Source organism: Bos grunniens, chromosome 1 (genome assembly GCF_055505025.1).
Source record: "Bos grunniens cultivar Pamir isolate PY7600 chromosome 1, Bosgru_T2T1.0, whole genome shotgun sequence".
NCBI lineage: Eukaryota > Metazoa > Chordata > Mammalia > Artiodactyla > Bovidae > Bos > Bos grunniens.
This window is the reverse complement of record NC_141165.1, coordinates 39,340,959-39,359,567: the sequence shown is the minus strand read 5'-3', so window position 1 is coordinate 39,359,567 and position 18,609 is coordinate 39,340,959. Positions and strand designations below refer to the sequence as shown.

Genomic DNA, 18,609 nt, shown 5'->3' with positions numbered 1-18,609 from the left:
CCCCTTAGTGATGCCATCAGATCTGTGTGTTTGCCTCTCTTCTCCACTTGGAGCTGGTTTTGTGTGATAGCTTTGCTCTATGGGCAATTTTTCCAACACTGTTGAGGAAATTGCCTTCAGGCTTTCACAATCCCTACAACTAGAAATCCTGGAATAAAAGAGATCCTTCTCTCTCCCAGTGTCCACCCATCATGTCATGGGAAAGGCCAGTGTCCTAAAGGATTAAGACCTCTGTTTGGTCAGGTAAGTGCATAAGGAGGTGGGGATGGTCATGGGAGAACTTAGTCCTTCCAGGATCACATGGAGTGTGAGAGGCGTAGTGCCCCACAAGGAAAGGAGAAAGAATACCAATCAGGTGAAATCAACCAACATCCATGACCTCCTGAAATGCTCTGCTCTGCTCTCTCTCCTGCTGCCAACCCAGAAATCCCTCTCATTCATGCTCTTCAGAAACTACCATCTCTCATCCCAGTCGCTCTGCATCAGTCTACCCAGAACTCTCAACAGAGTACATGTCTGTTTGCTATTCCCCTCTTTCATACCCTTCCTCTAATTTAGAAGAGCATGCCAATCGTTACAGACTTCAAAGGTGGTGCTAGTGGTAAAGACCTCGCCTGCCAATTCAGGAGACATAAGAGAATCAGGTTCAATCCCTGGGTGGGGAAGATTCCCTGGAGGAGGGCATGACAACCCATTCCAGTATTCTTGCCTGGGGACTCACATGGACAGAGGCGCCTGGCAGGCTACGGTCCATTGGATCGCAGAGAGTCAGACATGACTGAAGTGACTTAGCGCACATGCACACGCCAATCATTACATTTTAATGTGATTTTTTCACTAATGCACTGTCTCCCAATAATATTTAGATTTAAAGTCTAAGCAAGTCATTCAAGCTTTTATTCCCAGCTTAATTTGAGCATAGACAAAAGGGAGGGAGCCCCCTCCTTGAAACATGAAATTCCAGCAGATGTCCATTTTTCCCTCAGCAAGCCATTGTCACTCAGAGCCACTGATGTCAAGCCCTTCTGCTGATCACACACCAGATCATCAAGGTAGGAAACCAAAATCTGACTGCAGCCTATGCACAGAGAATTCCTTCCACAAACAGTCATGGGGTTTCTTTTAGGCCTGGGACACAGAGGTAGCCACTCTCCTCCAGGGGATTTACTAGGACTCAGGATGACCTCACCTTCTCTGGTTACTTCAACCAAATAGTTGGCCTGATCACATTTCATCCAATGTCACCATATTTGAGCAGCTTCTTTAATATCCTTGACTGATTCTTTTTTTTCCTAATCCTTTCTCTCCCAGTCTTAACAAAAACACTTTATAACCCCTCACCTGAGTCATTTTTGACCACTTAATGCCTCTTTTATCTGTAAAGTAAATCTTTTGGACAAGGGCTGCCTACAGCATTGAAAGAGGGGAGGATGACATTGGCAGGATGATGGAGCAGCATCCCAGATGCTACAAACAGCGGGAGTAAATGGAACACAACATTTCTTTCCCAGCACTGGATGGGGGAGGCTATTATTAAATCGACTAAGAATTCACGCCTAGAGCAGCAGCCGTGAGATCTCTGCTGCTGGGCCAACCTTTGGTTTTTAAATACATTCTGCCCACAGGTGGCCCAATGTTTCCTCCAAATTGTTCCTTGTCAACAAATGAGCTCACCCCTCACCCTCCCACTTTCCACCCCAAAGTGTTGCGAGTTCTACCGCTACCCTACAAACAAAACAAGAGTGGTTTTTCTAGCAGAAGGAAATCCATTATGTATTCCTTTATTTCTTCCACACTCTTCAGGTTGGATTGGCATTGATTCATGTAGCAAACTTATTCCTCAGGGAAAAGACTTTTCTGACACAAGAACACTAAACAATACACACATCACCAGAGTTAATTTTCTTCATTCTGTTGGTGACATCGGCCCCTACGGGCTTGTAATCAATAGAAGTTGCCGTAAAACATTTGGCTATAAAACATTGCCCTCCCTTTCTGTCTTCCTTAGGGCAATGTTTCTCTGTCAACCAATACCATTGTAGCTGGGGTCCCAAGGACAGCTTAGGCTGTGTTTCCAGAAAAATTCAGGCCTGTTCAGGGACCTCTGGAACACTGTGGACAAATAAGTGGAGCCCATTTGTAGATCCTTTTGCCTGAGGGGTCCAAGAACCTAATGAGAGGAAACTTCTAAAGGAAGAATTGGTGTGTGCACAAATGTGAGTGGGGGTGATTGTGAGTACAGTGGAGGGTGCAGGGCTCACAGTGCCCTCTGGATTGGTCTTCCCAATGCACTCCACACTTAACTTTCCCCTGTACCCCACTCCCAAGTCTCTGACTAGAGTTGGAGAAGTTGAAATATAAAAATAAGGGAGAGGCAGTATGGTCCCCTCACTCAGGATGGCTGCTCTCTTGCTCTCTGTACATCCCCTGCCTGACCAGGCCTCACTTCATTCACATGACTATCCAATCCTCTTAATTATAAGCATGGTTGGCCCCGGTAACTGATGAGCCCACCTGATTTCAATTCCCCTTATAGAGGGAAGCATCCTTCTCCCCTGAGTAGTGAAGGCTTCTATCACATCCTGTCTACTGTCTGCTGTACACATTGGGGTGTCACCCCAGGACTTTGTGTAAGATCCCCGTGTCCAGTGAACTCTCCATGCCTCTGTCACTGTCTCCAGGCTTTTTGTTTGGTCCTGAGGCTGGGCAACTACAAGACTTGTGGGCCTGTGGGGTGCAATACAACAGAAGTGAAGTGAAGTGAAGTGAAAGTCGCTCAGTTGTGTCCGCCTCTTTGTGATCCCAGGGACTATATAGTGATCCCATGGAATTCCCCAGGCCAGAATACTGGAGTGAGTAGCCATTTCCCTCTCCACAGGATCTTCCCAACCCAGGAATCGAACCGGGTCTCCTGCATTGCAGGCAGATTCTTTACCAACTGAGCATCAGGGAAGCCCCAATACAACAGAGGTATTGCACTAAAACCTTAGAAGGCTTTGAGAGCAAAAAAAATTCACAGCCTTGTGGCCCACCTTACAGAGTGCAACACAAATGGAGTGCAGCGTAATTTCCCCACTTCAAAGGGGACATTGCCATTTAGAGCAGTAGGGAGCCAAGGCCACCAGGCATAGCCCAGGGCTACCTGGGTGGAGAAGGCTAGGAGGACGTCGCAGGGAGCAAAGCAGTGGAGACAGGCTATGATTATGCCTCATGAGGCTGCCGTGATCCTGCACTATTCGGGAATAATTTGGTGGGGAGAGGCATATAGGAAGGATGTGTATCTATAATTCCTGGAGTTCTGTGATTAGAGGCTAAATTAACAAAAAATGACTGTATTACTAATTCCGTTACCCTCTTTTCCCCCATGTTTGGGGTGGGGAAATGAGATTAACTGTTATGATAAAAATGCATTTGTTTCCCTGAGAGATAATTTTGACTCTACGTTACTTCATTTTCTAGGTCCTAAATGAGCTGCCATTTGGGATCGGTCCGGTTTTCTGTTGGTCCTGTAATGTACACTATTTCCAAGAGGCCCCTAGATGTGTGGAAAGTCAGGGTGGGTTCAGAGATTATAATATTGGTTTCAAATAACAAATACACTTGCAGTGGGGAAAAAGAGAGCGGCCAGATCTTCAGTCATGCTTCTACTGGGTGTCCCTTTTTTAAGAGGGCAATTTAGATTCCTGCAATTATTTTCATTTTTGTTGCTAATTGCTCCTACCATTGGTGCAGCCAACCACTTTGGGGTGCAATTACCCCCTTGTGGGAGCAATTACAGATGAAAACACTTCTGCACGTGCAGCTCATTGTGACAAAACAAAAGGCGGCTGGGGAGGACAATTTGGCTCATCAAATCATAACTCCTACTTCAAACATGTGCCAGCTATGAAAAGGCAGAACAGTGGGACAGGGTACCAACACCTACTCTGGGTGCCGTGAGCTGGAGCATTCCTTCCACTGTTTGCTAATGCATTTGGGGAGGGTTAGATTGTAGACTTATTTAATTAGAAAAGAACAACTTGGCTCAGCTACTCATTGGCCTTTTGCTAAAGGGGTTCTAGATACCACATCAAGCCAAAGACCCCTCTAACTAAGCACCCAGACTCTCAGATAATGCCAGATTCTAATGGATTTTTTTTTTTTTTTACAAAGAACACTGACATTTCCATCCCATTGAATTATAAAATACACCCAAGTCTCCCTCCCCTTGTCTCTATGAGACACACCAACATAACTGCTTCAGTTTAGGATTGAAAGTGATGGTTTAATGAGCTGACAAATGAGGTCTGATTACCAGGAGCAGCGGCTCTGAATGGCAAAATGTATCAAGCATTCTACTCAAACCATCCTAGGTTTCCAGGCAGCCCACATAACAGACAATTGTCATATCTCATTGCCTGATTCAAATTTTAGATTAGAAATGAAAAATGGGGATGTATCTAAGTCCACCATCAGTCTGTATCCCTGCTTCTGTCAAATTTATAAATATACATGGATCCTCCTGTACCCTCAGCTGTTTTTTTTTCTCATGGGAAGCAGTTAAGCACACAGGTTCTAGACAGACTACCTCCTTTTTCTCCTCTGTAAAATGAGGACAGTAATAGCCCTTGTCTCATAAGGTTAGGACAGTAACTAAAAGGGCTACTACATGAGAGCACAGTGACTAGCGCTCCATACGCGTGAGCTGTTTTTATCATTATCTATGATATTTTATTGCAATTCCTGATTTCTAGATCTGTCTCTTTGAATTTTTAAGAAAAATTACCCCAAATTTAAGATAACCATCTAGCCTTTCAAATAACACTCAAGTACTATCTCATATGCAGGCCTAAGGGGGAAGTAACTTTGTTTGACATATTACTTTCTATAATTAAGAGTTAGAGGCCAGGTTCAGGAGAGTTAGATGTTAATTTGTAGAAGATTGATAAATTGCAAATGATTTGTATCTTAGTAAGAAAGAAAGTGAAGTTGCTTAGTCGTGTCCAACTCTTTGTGACCCCATGGACTGTAGCCTACCCGGTTCCTCCATCCATGGGATTTTCCAGGCAATAATACTGGAGAGGGTTGCCATTTCCTTCTCTAGTATCTTAGTAAAGAGGTAAACTATTTTTTTCCAGTCAAAAAATAAACCCACAGGGGTATGGGATTAAGGGATACAAACTACTATGTATAAAATAGATAAACAACAAGGATATATTATGCAAAAAAGGGAATCCAGCCATTATTTTGTAATAACTTTAGATGGAATATAAGCTATAAAAATAGTTACTATGCTGTATACCTGAAACTAATATAATATCATAAATCAACTATACTTCAATATAAATAAATCCTAATAAATAAATCCAAAAGTTAAGGTTTTTAGGCTCCTGTAGGACAGAAACCAGTTTTGTAGTGAGCTTTGCAATCTTATTCCAGCATTTTGTTTTTTTCTCATTGACCAAATTTAGCAGCTTTTCCTATTCTCTTTTGAACCGGTTTTGCTATTTTATCAAACTCATATGATTAATGGCTTAAATCTTTGACACATGTTCACTATACATTTTTCTGAGATCATGTTTTTACCTTTTAATATATTGAATGAAGGATTCTTTAAATTCCATGCTGCTGCTACTGCTAAGTCGCTTCAGTCGTGTTCGACTCTGTGCGACCCCATAGAGGGCAGCCCACCAGGCTCCGCCGTCCCTGGGATTCTCCAGGCAAGAATACTGGAGTGGGTTGCCATTTCCTTCTCCAATGCAAGAAAGTGAGGTCACTCAGTCGTGTCCGACTCGTCACAACCCCATGGACTACATGCAGCTTACCAGGCTCCTCCGTCCATAGGATTTTCCAGGCAAGAGTACTGGAGTGGGCAGGTGCCATCGCCTTCTCCTTAAATTCCATAGTGCTGTTCAATTTTCCAAAGTTTCACACACATGATTTCATATAACCCCGTAATAATCCTTTTCTCCCCTAACCCTGTGGTTCGCCTCCCCCTTTTCCTATCCCCACTGATAACCACTAGTTTGTTCTTTATATCTGGTAATCTGTTTTTTTTATTTTATTTACTAATTTATCTTTTAGATGCCACCTATAAGTGATGGTATGCAGTATTTGTCTTTTTCTGTGTGATTTATTTCACTTAGCAAAATACCCTCCAGGTTCATCCAGTGTTGCAAATGGCAACATTTCATTCTTTTTTGCGACTGAGTGGTATTCCATTGTATATGCGTATATAGCGCATCTTCTTTATCCATTCATCTGTTGATGGATGCTTAGTTTGCTTCCCTGTCTTGTCTATTGTAACATGTATCTTTTCAAATTAGATCATGTGTTTACCTTTTTTTAAAAAAAATATTCTTTGCCAAAAACCAGAAGCTCCTTACAGAAGGGCATCTTAGAGCTCTTTTCCATTTCTCAAACTTTAATGTTCATCAGCTGGGAATTCTGTAGGTCTGGGCATAGGTAAGCCTGAAATTTAGAATTTCTAGCAGATGTTGTTGATCTTATTCCTGACCACAAGGCCTGGACTTGGAAAATGTCAGTGCTTATAAAACATCCACCTGTATCAGCAAACGACGTGTCCTACTCTTTATGCCACCACCCTCCCATATCTATCCTTTATTTTCACAAGTTATACACAGTAATTCAGAGGATCTAATTTTGGTTGGGATGCAATTAGTAAACCTTGCTTATCACAATGACTCGGTTAAATGCGAGGTTAGTGAGAGAGTGAGGGAAAATGGAAGAGGGTTCATCGACGACTAGAAAACACAGTTATTTTGGATGTTAAACCTAAGGCACCTGTGATGGTGATGGGCTTCCATCCCTATAGAGGGCCTGCCAGAGGACCTCAAAGAGAGGGTAACACCTGTAGCATTGCCCAACCTCGTCCCCACAGGGCATCTGAACTCCCCCTTAGGCAACCTTGGGCTTCAGAGAAGTGAATCATGGTGGCTGTACCAACACTGCCAGGACTCCTGACCTAGGGAGTGGACATGGCATCCAGCTCCTGTTGTCTTCGGGTCTCCCACCTTCACATGCTGTCATGTGTGTATAGTTATGGGCAATAAACTCTCTGTTATTAGAAAAAATAAAATAATCAAGTGCCTCCTATATGGATTTAGGGAGAATTCTGGATGCCAGACCACCTTACCTGCCTCCTGAGAAGTCTGTATGTAGGTCAAGAAGCAACAGTTAGAACAGGACACAGAACAATGGACTAGTTCAAAATTAGGAAAGGAGTACATCTGCTTATTTAACTTATATGCAGAGTATATCATGTGAAATGCTGGTCTGAATGAAGCACAAGCTGGAATCAAGATTGCCGGGAGAAATATCAATAACCTCAGATATGCAGATGGCACCACCCTTATGGCAGAAAGTGGAGAGGAACTAAAGAGCCTCTTGATGAAGATGAAAAAGGAGAGAATGAAAAAGCTAGCTTAAATCTCAACATTCAAAAAACTAAGATCATGGCATCTGGTCCCATCACTTCATGGCAAATAGATGGGGAAACAGTGGTAACAGTGAGAGACTATTTTCTTGGGCTCCACAATCACTGTAGATGGTGACTGCAGCCATGAAATTAAAAGACACTTGTTCCTTGGAAGAAAAGCTATAACCAACCTAGACAGCATATTAAAAAATGGAGACATTACTTTACCAAAAAAGGTCTGCCAACAAAGCCATGGTTTTTCCAGTAGTCATGTATGGATGTGAGAGTTGGACCATAAAGAAACCTAAGCACTGAAGAATTGATGCTTTTGAACTGTGGTGTTGGAGAAGACTCTTGAGAGTCCCTTGGACTGCAAGGAGATCAAACTAGTCCATCCTAAAGGAAATCAATCCTGAATATCAATTGGAAGGACTGATGCTGAAGCTGAAACTCCAGTACTTTGGCCACCTGATGCAAAGAGCTAACACCCTAGAAAAGACCTGATGCTGGGAAAGACTGAAGGCAGGAGGAGAAGGGGACAACAGAGGATGAGATGGTTGGATGGCATCACTGACTCAATGGACATGAGTTTGAGCAAGCTCTGAGAGGTGGTAAAGGACAGGGAAGCCTGGTGTGCTGCAGTCCCCGGGGCCAAAGAGTTGGACATGACTGAGCAACTCAACAACAGCTGAATGTCTACCACAGTGGTTCTCAACCCTGGAGGCACATCAGAATTGGGAACTTGAATGAAAACATGCCCATGCCTGGGTCTCCCCTCCAGAGAGCCTGTTGTAATCAATCTGGGGTGGGACTTGAACAAGAGTATTTTTAATATCACGCTGCTTCTTAAGGGGAAATAATAGCCACATCAGCTGCCCTATCATTGAGATAACTGGGAAATTGTTGGCTATCGACTTCTTTACTCATCTCAGCAGCACTAAGGCCAAGTATCTCTAGTCATCTTAAGAGCATTGCAAGATTTCCAAGAAAGTGGTCTTACTTCTTTGTGCTTCATAACATGAATGTGTTAAAACTGCTTTTGAGAAGAAGCACTGCTGCCGTTGCTGCTGCTGCTGCTAAGTTGCTTCAGTCGTGTCTGACTCTGTGTGACCCCATAGCCAGCAGCCCACCAGGCTCCCCCGTCCCTGGGATTCTCCAGGCAAGAACACTGGAGTGGGTTGCCATTTCCTTCTCCAATGCATGAAAGTGAAAAGTGAAAGTGAAGTCACTCAGTCGTGCCCGACTCTTAGCGGCCCCATGGACTGTAGCCTACCAGGCTCCTCCGTCCATGGGATTTTCCAGCAAGAGTACTGGAGTGGGGTGCCATTGCCTTCTCCGAGAAGAAGCACTAGATGCTACAAAAGGTAACATGAAATACAGGTGGCTTGTGAAGCCTGGTCGTAAGATATGACCTCCTCAAGCACCTGGAAGAAAAAGAAAGGTGTTTCATTTGAGTCTGAATCTAATTAAATCAACACTTAATGGATACAATCAAGCAGCCAAGAAATTATAAATATGGTATTATGAAATTTTCGTTGGTATTTTTATAAAATACTTTTACTATTGAAAGAAAACATTTCTAAAAATAAATTACTGAGAAATGAAGTCTCACATTTCTGTACCCTTGCTTCTCCCCACCACTGCTTCTTCTCATTCTTTACCTGGAACCTGACTGCTGGCTTAGACAGGAATGAAGGTGAATTCAGCCTGGAAGCCAAACTGCATCTGGACCTCTCTTAATGAAGAGGATTTCTTTGGACTACACCCATCCTTATCCAGAAACTTCCTTCCAGAGGCCAAACTATCGGGAAGGCACAGATGAGGCAAGGGGTATTTTGAGAAATAAGATCTAACACTATAGAAAATGTCATTAAACACCAACCAAAAGTGTCAAATACAGGGACCTATTTGTAACGATTAGAAGAAGGAGGAGGAAAAGAAATAGAAAAACAGCTAAAATGCAGAAGACAAATATAAACAAGCCATGAGAAATTAATAGTGACGGTCATGTGTTGGTACCGAATGCCAGGTACTTTATAAATGCTATTTTATGTAATTCTCAAAAAAGCCTAACAAGGTGGGTCATTATCTACGTCTCTCAGTTAAGGTCTCTTTTATGTAGAGGTGGCTGAATCAGGATCTTTCCCCTGTTAGCCAATTTTAAATCATTTCCAAATTTGATGTCAGGAGGGGGAGGGCACACCAGAGGCCTGAGACTGGTTGCTACTTGGGGGGATGAAGAGGACCCTGAGCATCTTGAGGGGTGTGGGGCCCCAAGAAGGAAGGAGACTAGGACCCTGAAAAGGCCCATGGAAAACCAACAGACCAGGAGCACCCACACTGGACAGAAAGGAAGAGTGAGCATTTTTATTCACTCATTTGCTTATACATTTGTTCATTTATCCATTCAGCAGCCACTTGCATAGGTGCCAGACACTGTTCTAAGGGTTATATAACTATCAGCTCACTTAATACACAAAACAACATTCTGAAGTACATGCTAATATTTTTTTGGCACATGCTAATATTGTCCCCATTTTACAGATGAGGAAATTGAAACAAAGCTAAATAACTTTCCAAAATATTGTGTTAAGCCATTGATTAGGAGTTTTATTTGTTACAGCAGTGAGGCTGCCTTGATTAATACAGTGTCACCACCTAGATATCTTCTATTCAGACTTAAAGGGCTAATTTTGTGAAGAAGTTTACAAAGCCCAGAGTTGTGGCTTCAAAGACGTTGAAAAGGAAGTTCAAAAGACGTCTCACATTTTGATGTGGCTCAGTTCAAAAGATTTATGACAAGGATGAGTTTATTTGGATGATGTAGGGGGGATTAATACATTGACTACTAATGATCTTTTTGAAAGTATCTATACACTCTTATCTACAAAATCTCTTGTGAAATGCGCTGTCTTTTAAAGAAAATGAATAATTTCACCTCTCACATCCAGGTGGCTGCATGTTCTCATCTGTTAAATGAAGGTTAGGGATGGATAAGCTTGGAAGTACCTTCCAGCAACAACAATAAGCACCAGTGTTCAATTTCCCATGTTGAGGCCATCTCAATATGTGAAATTTAACTTAAAGTGGGGATAACTGCTTTTCATAAACAGTTCACAAACTCAAGGCTGAATTCAAGCCTCTGATCCCAGTCTTAACTATGAGCCAGGAGCAGAGGCATAAAGAGTCTCTGTTAGAATGTGAGCTTTTACAGACATCAACTAATATAAAAGAACTATAACTGCACTTTAATTTGGCTATCATTTTTTAAATCACACAGTGTATGATAAATAAAGTGATAAGTGAAGCACTTTCCTCGGATGCACGCATACAGTACTGCCACATACTGGAAGGATTTCTATGAGAAAACAGATTGGCGGAGACATTTGACCTCCTCTCCGCTCCATCATTTTCTGCTCCCTTTTGTTCTCTGTCCTTTCAGTTCCTCCTCATTAGAGCCTCTGGCTCTCTCATTTTGTGTTTCCATCATTTGACATTGAATTCACCTTTCCTTTTGACAGGACCCGCTGCTTTATATTTTCCTTTTTCCAACTCTGCAAAGATAAAAATCTCATTTCTCAATGAAAACTGAGACTCAGATACAGAGCATACTCAGGAATTGGCTTAATTGGCAAAAGAAAAAAGAAAATTATTGAAAAAGCCAGATAACTGATCCCAGCCAAACCTGGTGTTAAATCTAGCATAGCTATTATCTTTTATTCAAACCTAGTACTGAACCAAAATCACTGCTTTTGGAAGGTTTTGTGAAACTTAATCAAACACTGCCGTGGGGTACGTGAATGAGGACTTTTACAATGAGCATCAACCTGCATTGTCACTGGCCTGAACCTAAACCAGACTGGAACAACCTCAGGTTTAACTAGAAGCTAAAACCCAAGTAGAACACTTTAAAGTTCTGTTCCATGTAGGGCTAAAGCAGCAACCACCATTCCTTTTACTAGGTTGACTTAGTAGTCTCTAAAAATAAAGATTTGTGGACTTGATTTTTGCCCTTCAGTTCTGTTCAGTTGCTCAGTCACATGTGACTCTTTGCAACCCCATGGACTGCAGCACTCCAGGCTTCCCTGTCCATTACCAACTCCCAGAGCTTGCTCAAACTCATGTCCTTTGAGTCAGTGATGTCATCCATCCATCTCATCCTCTGTCGTCCTCTTCTCTTCCTGCCTGCAATGTTTCCCAGCATCAGAATCTTTTCCAGTGAGTCAGTTCTTCGCATCAGGTGGCCAAATTATTGGAGTTTCAGCTTCAATGTCAGTCCTTCCAATGAATATTCAGGATTGATTTCCTTTAGGATTGACTGGTTGGATCTCCTTTCAGTCCAAGGGACTCTCAAGAGTCTTCTCCAACCCCACAGTTCAAAAGCATCAATTCTTTGGCACTCAGCTTTCTTTATGGTCCAACTCAAGTGGGTTTTTACTTATGCCACAAACTACAGTTATGTTATCATATGCAAGTCATTTTGCCTGATGCCCAGTGAGGCCAAACAAACCTAAATATCAAAGACTGGAGCAGATTTATTGCAGGGCCTAGCAAGGAGAATGGGAGACTTGTGCCCAAGAAAAGCCCAAATTGCCCAAAGGTTTCAGTAAAGCATTTTTAAAGACCAGATGATAGAGGAGCGTCCTTGGGGTTTATGATCAGCTCATGTATAAAATTCTCTGATTGGCTGATGTTGAGGTAACAGGGCAGTTAACATTATCAATTCTTAGAGACCCGTAGTTTGAGACAGCGGGTGGGTAGCTAGTCATGATCACCAAGTACTTAATGTCTTCCATTGTTGGTGGTTTTTGCATCTGAAAAACTCAGGAAATGTGCATTAAATACTATTCTCTAGGTACTTCAGAGATAAGCTATCGCAGAGGATATGAGGAAGGGGGTCTATCCCAGGAAGTCCCCATGGGGTCTTGCTCGGTTACAGTTAGATACCAAATCCTCTCTCTGTCTCTCCCCCCAGCCCTGCCTTCGCACCCCTTTCCCCTCTATTCCTCCTCCTTCCTCTTTACCTCTCTCTCCCTCACTCCTCTTCTCCCTTCTTTACCTTTGATTAGGGGAGGAGGTGGGCAGGGACATCCTCTAAGGCACAACCCTTTTAGTTTCTCCCTTAAGGGATCTAATTATTTCATGAATTCAACTTCTGATCTCTGTCTATGATTTCTATTTTCTGTCTCTAGTTCTATCCTTTCACCTAACTTCCAGGTCTACAGGACACACTCACACTGATGTAGTTGTAGCTTGTCTTCAAGAAAGCTGCATCAGTTTCTTCCCCCTTTGAGAGGTGGAGCCTATTCCTTCACCCCCAGTGAATCCGAGTGAGGGGGGCTGAGACTGCTTTGACTAACAGAGTATAATGAATGTGATGCTGTAGAACTTTGAAGACTAGGTTTTAAGTCGCCTTGCAGCTTCCACTTGGGTCTCTTAGAATATTACTTCTAAGAGGAGCCAGCCCCAGGGGAACCAGCCACCATGAGAGAATCTAACTACCCTGAGACCTCCATGCTGTCAGGAAGCCCATACTAGCAACAAACAGAAGTCACGTGGAGGGAGTGACACCCAACCAGTCCCCAGTGGCCCAGACATCACAGCCCAAACACCAGACAAACATGAGCCAAGAAGTCATAACTCCAGCCCTCGCTGCCATTTGACTGCAATCCTATAAGGAATCAGTCCCAAGGGAAAACTACCCAGTTGAGCTTATCAGAATCACAGAATCATAAATAATCAGGAGAGACATCTAAGACATTTCATTCAATAGCTGACTCTTTCATTCACTTAGCAATTGCTCATTGAACCTTACTACATGTGCAGCAACTTGCAAGGTACTAGAAACAAGCAATGAAGAAATCAGACCCAGTTCTTGCTTTCATGGAGCTGACAGTCCTTCAAAAGGAAAGACTGAACAACAACTGATCAATCGCTTCAAACTTCTAATACCTCCTCCTTTGCTCTCATGCTCAGGTGGTAAACATTCTTCAACTTTGCATTGAGTCATGGAAATAATCGAGGAGGGATTCCTTCACTTAGGGACCTAGGATGTAAACTCCTAGCCCACCAGCATCTCTGTGGAACTCTCCACCCACCTTCTCTCTTGTTTCTCTGAATGAAGTGTCTCTGGAGTTTAGTCCATCCACTTGAGCCCTGGATCCCATCCTTCACAGTGACTTCTCCATCACTTTAGTCAGAAAGCAAATAGCTTCCAAGTGATCTCGACCAGGCCCTTGGTTTGAAATACCATCTTTAGGCTGATGGCTCAGGCATCCATCTCTCCAACCTTGATCCCTGCTCAGACCCACAGACTGGTATATGTCCAAAAGACACACCACGACCCACATAGAGCTCTAGATGTTTCACCTGCTTCCTTCACTCTCCCTCATGCTTCTCAGTCCCAATAAATGTCTTCTTCCCAACCCCATCTCGAGCACAGATGAGTGATACTTGATTCCTCTCTTTGTTTCACTCTCACCTCCAATGCAGCAGGCAGCCCTATGACTCTACCTCCAAAACATCCACAAATCTACTCACTCTTCAGCTTCAGCTTCTCCATCCTGGTGCGGGTCCCCATCCTCTCCCAGCAGACTGCTGAAATTTCAGGCCTCCTTATTTCCACTCTTGTCCCTCCACAATCCCTTTTCCTTACAGCATCCAGAGTGTCTTTTAGAAGCATAAATTATTATCACATGATTCCTCTGTTTAGTGACTTCCTCTGCACTTAGAGGGCTTCCCAGGTGGCACGGTGGTAAAGAATCCACCTGCCAACGCAGGAGGTGTGGATTCAATCCCTGGGTCGGGAAGATCCCTTGGAGTGGGAAATGGCAACCCACCCTAGTATTCTTGCCTGGAAAATTCCACAGACAGAGGAGCCTGTCAGGCTACAGTCCATCAGGTCACAAAGAGTTGGACATGACTGCGCGACAGAGCATGTGTTGTACTTAGAAAAGCTTGTGTCTTTGTATCTTTATTTCTAAACTCTGTGTCCTTGTTTCTGTGATCTGGCCTCTCAGACTTCTTTGCATGTGACTCTTGCCTTCATCTACCACATTCTAGCCATGAGGTCTTCTTTCCCTGCTGAGACAGGCTGAGCTCACTTCTGCTCAGGGCTTTTGCACTATCTCTTGCCCTAGTCTTGACTTGGCTGACTTACTAGTCAGCCTCCAGCTTCAACGTCTCCTTTTCAGACTATCGAATCTAGTATGACAGCACTCTATTTTAATTGTTTGCATAGCACTGTTTACTCTCTGACGTTGTTCATGATTATGTGTTTTTTTAACTTATTTTTTTTCATCACCTGCACCTAGAAAGTAAGCTCCATGAAGGCAGGTGCTTTGTCTTGTTCTCTGTTGCTTCCTCAGCTCCAAAAGAGTGCCTGGCCTGTAGTAGGTGCTGCATAAATGCTTGGTGATGAATGAATGAAACAAGCAGTAGTGTGATGAATATGAAGAAGAGTGTCAGGTGCTTTGGGAGCACCTAACCTATGATGATGAATGGACTAACCTAATTTCAGAGGTGTGGAATGGGAACCATTTTCCTGAGAAGGTGGCAGTTTAAGGGAAGATCAAGGTCTTCTCTTGTGGCTCAAATGGTAAATAATCTGCCTGCAATGCAGGAAACCTTGGTTTGATCCCTGGGTTAGAAAGATCTCCTGGAGTAGGAAATGGCAGCCCACTCCAGTATTCTTGCCTGGAGAATCCCATGGACAGAGGAGCCTGGCGAGCTAAGTCCATGAAGTTGCAAAGAGCTGGACATGACTGAGCAACTAAGCATACAGCACACAAAGGGTAAAAAGGAGAAAGACGCAAAGCAGGGAGCAGGGAAGAGAGCAGAAGGTCACGCAGAAAGTCTCTGAGGGCAAGAAATGCCTGGCTCCTGGGGCACCTGAGGAGTTTGGAGGGAGAGAGGCTAGCAGGAAGGGTTTTCATGTTTTCAGGCCACTCATCTCTGTCCTGCCTAGACCTTGCTCATCTTGTTTTCAATCTGGAATCTTCGTGAATGTGCCTCTATCAGGGGCTCCTCTGTTCTCCCATAGGGTCCTGAAACCCTGAGGTCATCTCTGCTTCCTCTCAGTCAGAATGTCATGCCCCTCAGGGAGGGTCTCTGTCCTGCTGACCACCCTCTCAAATTCCCCTCACATCTGCTCTGTGGTCACCATTCCCAGTGCCCACATAGCAGAGAGGAACAGCTTTGCCCGTGCTCATCGTCAGCCTCTGTCTGAAGCCCTCTGTCAATTTTCCAGGGACCATGCCCCCTGGTTCTAGCTGCACCGTTTCACCCTCCTAAACACTCACACACCAATCCTACCAGCCTGGAGCCCCCGCCCTAAATCTTCCTGGGAGGTGGCCTTCATCGTGACTCCTCCAAGCAGAGACCTCAGTGGCCCCTTAGCTCCTGCAACATCCTCTCTAAACCCCATCACCAGGCTCCACACCTCCCATCCAACCTGACCCAGAACCCCTTCTGAAGACTCCTGCTTCACAGGGCAGTGAACACACCAAAATCCTTCCCTCCCACAATTTTGCACACACCTCAGCATGACCTCCTTTCTTCTCTCAACTACTTGAGTCCTCCTTCTCCTCCAATGAACATCTGCCCATCACTCAGTACATGGCTGTGATAAAGAGCTCTAGGGCTGAAACCAAATTGCTCAGCTCCACCCCACACCTGCAGTGGAACCATAAGCAAGCAAGGCACTCCACCTCCCTGTGCTTTGTTTCCTAAACTGCAAAATGGGAACAATAATAGTATCTAATTTATCCCAGAGGAATGGTATGGGGAGGGAGGTAGGAGGGGGGTTCAGGATGGGGAACACGTGTACACCCGTGGCAGAATCATGTTGATGTATGGCAAAATCAATACAATATTTTACAGTAATTAGCCTCCAATTAAAATAAATAAATTTCTATTAAAAAATAAAGATAAAAAAATAAGAAAAAATAAAACTATTTCTATAGGTAATTAAAAAATTAAAAAAATAAAATGGGTAACCAACAAAGACCTACTGTACAGCACATGGAAGTCTGCTCAATGTAATATGGCAGCTTGGATGAGAGGGGAATTGGGAGTAGAATGGATCCATGTGTACGTATGGCTGAGGCACTCTGCTGTGCACCTGAACCCATCACAACATTGTTAATAGATTTCACTCCAGTATAAAATAAAAAGCTAAAAAAGAAAAAAAAAGAAAAGAAATAGTATCTAATTTATCAAGCTCTTGTGAAGATTACATGAGTTAATATAATAAAGCACTGAAAACAGTGCCCTATACACTGTGAGCACTAACAAGCTTTTACTATTATTGTTGTTGTTGCTATCATCACTTCATCTTTTCTGTCCTGAACTCAGAAAGTACCCAGGATAGTCCACATCCCAAATGTAATACTTAGCTTTATTCCTAATTGTATTTTTCCCTGTTGTTTCCTGAGACTCCCCCGCTCCCCAGGAGGATCTTCATTTCCTTGAAGACAGAGAAACAACAAAGGCTGTCTTGTATGCCAGCAGTCCCAGGGAAGGCTGAGATGAATCAGAGCCCTGGCTCTCAAGTTGTTCACAGGCTGGTAGAAGGAGACCAGCCTGTAATCGTCATTCAAACACCATGGAGTGTGGAAGTGCGATAACCTTCTTGGGAGCACCAAGAAGGGGCTTTCTGGAAGGAGGGCTGCCCAAGCTGTAGGTTGAAAGTGCAAGCATCGGATCTATAAAGTCAGGAGTGGAGGAGACTGTACACATTTCACCCTGGCCCACACCACATGAGCCTCCTTTCCTTTCAATGGAAGCACTAACTCAACATACAAAAAGCACTGACAAGGATTTTAAATTCTACCGAAGTTTTAAAAACAGGGTCTAAACAAGCTACACCGCATGACTCACAGCAGCTTACCCTGAAATATCTCATCAGCCATCCGGGTCGTTTCCACAGCAGCCACGCAGAAATCTCCCCTGGCTCCTTTCCCCACTCTTCTCTTTGCAAACTTTCCCCACAAACTCCTCCAGGGTTGGCCGGTTCCCTCTCCCCTCCCCACTTCTGCTCAGCTCTTCACTAAGGAGACACATTTAGCTTTTCTGGGCCTCCTTCAATTCATCTTTTATTCTCAGTAGCAACTGAAAGCCAGGCTCCAAGGCCTCCCTGGAAAGGAAGGGGGAGGGTGCAAACTTTTATTACACTAGACTTTCTCTCCTTCCCTATCACAAATTCTGCCTGGTAAAAGGTTTTCTCTTCTCTAAGAAAAGGACGTGGGCTTCTCTAGGGACTCAGTGGTAAAGAATCCGCTTGCCAATGCAGGAGATGTGGGTTCGATCCCTGGGTTGGGAAGATGCCCTAGAGAAGGAAATGGCAACCCACTCCAGTATTCTTGCCTGGGACATCCCATGGACAGAGGAGCCTGGTGGGCTACAGTCCACAGGTTGCAAAGAGTCAGACACGACTTAGTGACTAAACAACAAGAGGACATCACACCATCCAGGTCACCTTCCAAACTCATAGCCCACCCAACAACCTCCCCCAACCCTTGTCTCCTGTTGGACTGAGCCGGTTTCTCCTCTGACATCGCAAGGTTGGGGTGGGGAGAGCTGAGGCTGCCTGCTTCTGTGTCTTTCAAAGTTTCTTCTAGAACAACGACTTATGAACTTTTTTTGAGACCCACTGTAAGAAATACATTTTACATTACAGCCAAGGACACATGTGCACACACACACACACACACACACACACCACACTACTGAAACAAAAGTTTAATAAGACATTATTTAACCTTAATGCTCTATTTTCTATCCATGTATGTCATTTTAAAATGGGAATAAGCATCGTCTTTTAGGGATACAAACTATTTACAGATGAAATGATCTGAGGTCTGTAACTTGCTTCAAAATAATTGAGCTATAGATTAAACAAGATTGAACATGAGTTCATAACCACTGAAACTTGGTGAGAGGCACATGGTACATGGTGGTTCATTATACTATTTTCTCTAATATTTTATATAGTTGATGTCTTCCATAATAAAAAATTTAAAGCAAAACAAAAATATTGCTGATGCCCCATGAAAGTGATTTTACAATCCATGAATAGGCCGGGAACTACATGTAAAATACCTTCTAAAAAGTCCAGGAGTTGGGAAATTTGAAACTAGATGGCAGGGGGAAATGTCAAGATCTAAATTTAATCTGTGACACACTCCACCCCC

General features: G+C 43.6%; 1 long non-coding RNA gene across 1 annotated transcript in view; it reads left to right on the top strand.

The window, feature by feature from the left end:
- Window positions 1-18,404, top strand: part of LOC147379297 (uncharacterized) — a 119,825-nt gene extending 101,421 nt beyond the window's left edge. Inside the window, exon 4 of the long non-coding RNA XR_015159930.1 lies at window positions 16,852-18,404. This is a non-coding gene — a long non-coding RNA (uncharacterized LOC147379297). The remainder of the gene's footprint in view (window positions 1-16,851) is intronic.
- Window positions 18,405-18,609: the final 205 nt, after the last annotated feature.